This window comes from Mytilus galloprovincialis, chromosome 14 (assembly GCF_965363235.1).
Source record: "Mytilus galloprovincialis chromosome 14, xbMytGall1.hap1.1, whole genome shotgun sequence".
NCBI classification, from domain to species: Eukaryota; Metazoa; Mollusca; class Bivalvia; order Mytilida; family Mytilidae; genus Mytilus; species Mytilus galloprovincialis.
The window spans coordinates 22381690-22388253 of NC_134851.1; the positions used below are offsets into that span (position 1 = coordinate 22381690).

General features: G+C 31.3%; 1 long non-coding RNA gene across 1 annotated transcript; it reads left to right on the plus strand.

The window, feature by feature from the left end:
- Nucleotides 1-4237, plus strand: LOC143059620 (uncharacterized). The gene is made up of 3 exons (XR_012973539.1): nt 1-251; nt 2324-2438; nt 3848-4237. It is a non-coding gene; the product is annotated as an uncharacterized LOC143059620 (long non-coding RNA).
- Nucleotides 4238-6564: the final 2327 nt, after the last annotated feature.

Consider the following 6564-nt stretch of genomic DNA (forward strand, 5'->3'; position numbering starts at 1 on the left):
TATCGTAGGTGGGGCATAAAAAGAAGACAGAAAAAAAGACACCCCTCCGAGACGAGCCTTACATGCACTGTTATTACCCAAGGTTAATTTTACGGCGGCTCATTTTATTTTGGCTTAGAAATAAACATAATTGACAAGTTTCCTTCCCCTGCATTCTCGATCCCACATGTAAATAGCACGGTGATTTCAAAAAGACATTGATACATCATTACAACACTTGCCGTCAGTATTTGAATATATTGATTAAGAAGGTATAGAAGATTAATGCACGCACACTATTATCCACCACTGGCCTAAATAGTTAGTCCGCAAACAACGAGGGTCATAAAAACCCAGCACTTTGAACACAGCCACCGGCATGGTGTGAATCTGAAAGCTTCCCACTATCCATTTCTACCCATAGAAAACTTTTGCCTTTCATTTATCAAAAATGAAATATGTTGATATTAATGGTATATAAGAATTATTGGGGAATTCAAACCATTCCTATTGTAAGTGATAAAACTAAATTTATATCAGGGTGATTGAAATGAGGAAAAAAAAGGGGGAATCAGGAGTTCAGGGCCCCCTGTTTGGGAAAAGAATTGGTTGATTATATATGGAATCACTGAGTCATGGCAGGAGCAGGCCCCTCTTAGGCAGTCGGTGGGCCCCACTTATGAAAAATTCTGGATCCACCACTGTGGTCATGGTGGTCTTCAGTTGTATTATCTTTTAAAAAAAAAATTACACCTGTATAGTGTATATTCTTTAGTGTAAATCAAGGGAAAATACTGTGAACTATCTGTGCATTGGGGCTTATTAAAAGGTATTTCGGGGGGAAGAAAGAAGGGAGGGTGAGTCCATGGGAGGTAATCCCCACCCCTTTCAATTTGAGAATATGCTATTATCTTGTAAACGGTCCAGATCCCCATCCCTAAACCATATATATTCTTGAATGGGACGATAAAACAAATCAAATGAAATTAAAAGGAGGTCTTTGGGGGTTACCCCACTCTGTTCAATTTGAGAATGTGCTATTATCTTGTGAACGATCCAGATCCCCACCCCTAAACCATATATATTCTTGTCGGGGACAATAAAATTAATAATGAAATAAAATAAAAGTGAAGTCCCACCCCCTCTAGTTTGAAAACTTGTAAACGGTCAAGATCCCCACCCCTAAACCATATTTATATATTCTTGTATAGAACAATAAAACAAATCAAAGGAAATATAGGGAGAGTCCATGGGGTTCACCCCCACCCCCACATGTTTGAGAAACTTTTAAATGGTTGAGATCCCCTGTCATCCAGTGGTTAGGTGAAAAAATTTCAGGATTCCTGATCCCCACCGTCAAACCATATATATTCTTGTATGAGACAATAAAACAAATCAAATGAATATAGGATCATCCCCTTTGTCTTGGGTTGGGAACCCCCCTTTTTAAAATGGCTGGATCCGCCCCGGCATACCATCTAGCTAGCTATAAAGGCTTTAAAAATATGAAATCAAACAAGGAAATTAACAGTGTAGGCAACTGTTTTGAATTTAAAAAAAAGTCTTTTACATATATATAACAATGTTAAATTTTTTGTGCATTTATTTTTGCTTATCGTATTTTCAATAATAGACAAAATTGCATGATTGAATATTGTAATTTAAGAAAAATCAGCATACATGATATAAAATGGGAAGTGGAAACTGGGAATTTGACAAAGAGACAACAACCCAATCAAAGAGCAGACAACGGCCGAAGGTCATCTATGGGTCTTCAATGCAGTGAGAAAAATTTGGCACTGGTCTTCAGCTCATAAATATGTATCAGAAATGAAAACGAGATACAGCTTTCAGTTGTATTAATAAAAACCTCACAATAAGTTCTGAATATCAGAATATACAGTATTGCAAGATTCTCTCAAAATGTACACATAGAGCTGAAAAACTGTCAGTGACTGTAAAATTAATCATGCTTACATTAAAGTCCATGGAGTCCATCTTAATATGCATACTCTCGTAAAAAGGAATATAAGTATGCAATAGACATCAAGTTTTCAAAAATAAGAGTATCTATGCCATTAATTTACGACAATCAAGTAATAATTTCGGTTTGTTTAAATATTTCGGAGGTTAGTATGACCTCCTCTTTGGTGATGATGTTTTCGTTTTAAAGTTGGGAAAATTGTTTGTACATGTACCAACAAAAATAAAAACACAAATTCAATCTAGAATTATGTTTTTATCATTTTTTTATGTTTAGGTTGTCAGCAAGATGAAAAGGACAAGTATGCAGTTCAAAATTCAAAATGTGGATAAGTTGAGGTTCTAGGTCTCACCTTTGCAGATTTTCATATTTTGCATGAATGAATTCAAAGGTTATATGATGGACAGCAGAGAAAGAAAAAAACAACTTTTCAATTATCCTGCTCCTGGATAAATGTAAAACATCTTGTTTTTCGGTAAGTTTTATGCTCTGTTTTGATAGTGTTAGTGCATTCATCTTTCCAGTCTTTCCTCTAAATTGTAAGTTTTTGGTGAATGTTCACCATGAATTTCAGTAAGTAGCTTGTGGATTTACATGTATATACTCAAAATTTAGTACTAATATTAATGGGATTTTAGCATGACATCCTGCCAAATGCTTGTTAATCATGTTTATGTTCCAGAACAAACAAGTATTTGGACTGTACGCATACAGTCTGCCCAATTTTAAGAAGTTGGTCAAGTTTATTACAAACAAATGTACAGTACAGATCAACATAACTGAAATCTTTAATAGATTAATACAAAAAGTTTAATTGCAGTTAAAATAAAAACACAGGTTTGGTTGAGCTGGTACCAGACAGTACAAGTATACTTAAATGGTCTGACTGTACACATATGGTGGGACTGTAAGTTCTGGACCATAAAAGTAAGATCCGAATACTGATATGGTCTGGAACATTTATACATGTCTTAAAATTAATATCAAACACATTGGTGTTTTTGAACTTGGTAATAAGTTATGTGATAGAACTATAATGTGTTGGGATATCAAAATCAAAAATATCCCATTTTTACTTTTAATAAAGAAGAAGATTATTGATGTATGTTTAAATGTATATTAAAATGAGACAGCAAGCCAACAACACAAAAAAAAAAGGATAAAACATACATATTTTGTTTGAATCAATGTTATAATTTCCAATATGTTCAAGGTATTTTTTCATTGAAATAAAACACAAATTGAAATCTGTCTGAACTTCAAAAGCTTAAAGAAATATTGTTTCTGTTGTCTGCATTTTGTATAATATATTGCAAATTCTTGTGAATAATGGAATGTTATTATAGTTGTCTAAAGTTTTAACTTTTAACATTGATCTTTATACTGTAAAATTCATAAATTATTGCGTGCATTTATTATTGCGATTCTGTCATTTTAGACTTAAATGCGATTTTAAATTTTACGATTTTGAAAAATCCTGTTTAATCCATATAAAATATTTCATAATACGAGTTTAAATTATTGCGTTTACAACTCCGTTGCATTTTTCGCAATAAAAAAAAACTTGCATTAATTCCGAATTTACAGTATATATATATATTATGTATATAACTTGGGAAAATACCCAAATTTTATAAAGAAGAATAAATTAATTGATTGTTATATGGTATTAGAATAGGAAGATGTGGTATATTGCTAATTTGACAACCCTCCATCAGAGACCAAAGGATGTAGGCCGTTAGCAACTGATGACACTGGACAACCTTTAACAATCAGTAAAATCCATACCGCATAGCTATTTTTATTGAAAATCATATTATTGCTACATGTATGAAAACAATTTTGTATAATCCATTACTTTAGATTTTATTGGTTCTTTTTCAGAAGGATTGAAATTCACCACCTAAAATAAATGGAGAAAACATAGAAACAAGACCAGAATAAATTCAAAGAAAAAAGTTGGATCAGTTATTATTTTCATCACTCAGTCAATGATTTGAAGTTCTTTTAAATTCAAAAAAATATTGAAACCACAATAATATCAAAGTTCTGTGCTGAATGTCCAAAAAGTGGACTATACCATCAAACAATGCTGGATGATAAGAAACTATTAATGTTTGTGTTGAGGGATATTGTGAAAAAAAATAGATTTACTTAAATAGCTACTAGTATGTTAAGCCTAACAATAGAGTTTTTATTGATTTCAAATGGCAAATAATTGTGTTTCAAGAAAGTATTCTATAATTCATGAATAAACATATATTGATACTTACATTATCTGCTTTGTTGTTTAAAAGTTTAGTTTTGAACAGTTAAAGAACAATATGCTAAATTAACATTTCCCAAGAAAAAAAGATATTCAATTAAAAAGATTCATCTTATAATAATTTACTACCAAATAGAATACATTGTAACATACACATTACTGTTTATTTATATCTATATATTTACAATTAGAATCCCATAGGATTTTAATTTGTCCCATGGGATATTAAAAATCCCATGGGATAATAAAAATCCCATGGGATTTTTTTTGTCCCATGGGACAACAAATATCCCATGGGACTACAATAATCCCATGGGACAAAAAAAAATCCCATGGGATTTAACCAAAATCCCATGGGATAATGGTAAATCCCATGGGATTTTGCCCTGTCCCATGGGATATTGAAAATCCCATGTTTTTATAATTCAAATTGCAAAATAAATATGAAAGTAACTGTAGAAAACCAATGAAATTATTGAATCCCATGTAATTCTGCACATTTTGGTTATATACATGATATTGTAGCTCTTGTTTGAGGCGGCGGCGGATTTGCAAATGAGTGTTTTGCAAATTAAAAGTGTCCAGTGTTATATCATGACTTTGTATTTATTTTGAGATATAAAGTACATTTGTAGCCCCAGTATACGATACTCATACAATGTCAATATGAAATGTATTTTATTGTTCACGATATAATTGCTAGAATGAATATCATGTCAGATGCAATGATAGATTTGTTTTTAAATTTCGAAACTTACTGCTTCTGTGGAGATGATTATCTAAAATAGATGCTCTCTAAGATTAAAAACTACCTCACTGGATAAGATACAACGTGCATAAAGTAGAAAAAATTCATCTGTCTTTATATCCCTGAATATTAAACATGTATAATTAAGATAGTTTCTATCATCTTCTAAAACCGATTGCAAAATATATTTGTACTAGTTATTTATAAAAAATTAGGACAAGAGAATGTTAACAAAATTATGATGTAAATCTAAAAATAAACTTAGATGTATTATCAAAAATAGGAGTCTGAGTGTCCATTCGATTATTTCGCCTCATCATATATTTCATCATAAGCACATCAGACTAGCTTGTCAATCAATTTTTCTACTTGTCTTATATGCTTAAAGTTTCTACATAATTTAATCATGATGATTATATGAAACTGAAATGAGAACTACTTTTATCAAATATCATATTAATTAATATTATTTATTTGTACTTGAGATCAACCCCAATTTTTTATGGGGTTCATGTTGCTAAGTCTTTTTTTTTTTCTATATTGCGTTTGCTATACTATTACTTGTTTTTTTTTCGTCTTTTCTTTTTTTAGTCATGACATTGTTATGTTATTTTTCGGTTTATGAGTTTGAAAGTCCCTCTGGTATATTTCGTCCGTCTTTTATGAAGATATAGACGCGAGATGTCATTTTAATATGTTATCTGTTATGTGCATCCATATACATACACACATGTTGTTTTTGTTATATCCCGAAATCCTTAAAAGTCCTAAGTGTCGGACCCTATGACGACAATAACAAGGGAGCAAAAAAAATACCGTAAGTTAATGTAAGAAAGACATTTTGATTAACTATTATCTGAAACAAATGTACAGAAACACAAAGACATGGGTCATTGTATCAATTCAATCCTTTTGTAACATATCAATAGCTTTGATCAAAAGTAAATCGTGTTCACGGTTATACTAACGTATGACATCAACTATATCAGTGATAGAAGATCTTCATTGCTAAAACGGAAACAACCAAAGGCAATAAAGCACAGACGATTTGATTGATCAAGATTACTCCTACACAAGAGGTATACAAATTATTCTGAAATCAAAAGGTCGATGTCCTATCTGAACGGGCTTCATTAGAAATTTTAGTGAGAGAAACTGTTTACTTATTTATAAATACAACAAAAAATAACGATGCATGTAAATGGTGACGATAGACATTAACCATAAAATTATGGTTTATCATGATAATTCATAAATTCAACATATGATGAAAAAACTGCGCCTAATATGGGATATTGATTAAGAACGTTCAGTTAGAAACATAATGCCTGTCACACGATTTCACGAAAAGAGTAATTGAAATCATGATTAAAATATCAGTTTTTATAAATTTTACTGCATAGGGTTCTATATTTTCTAATTCTTCTGCGATTTTGTAATCAAGAAGAAAGGGTTATATAAATTGTATATTAAAAACTGTCCGTTCGATTGACCAAGCTTATCAACGACAGAGTAGTTTTGTTCTGAACTGTTTCTTCTTTTTTTTTACTAAGCGTACGATTCCTCCATGTTTCGTGTTAACCTTGA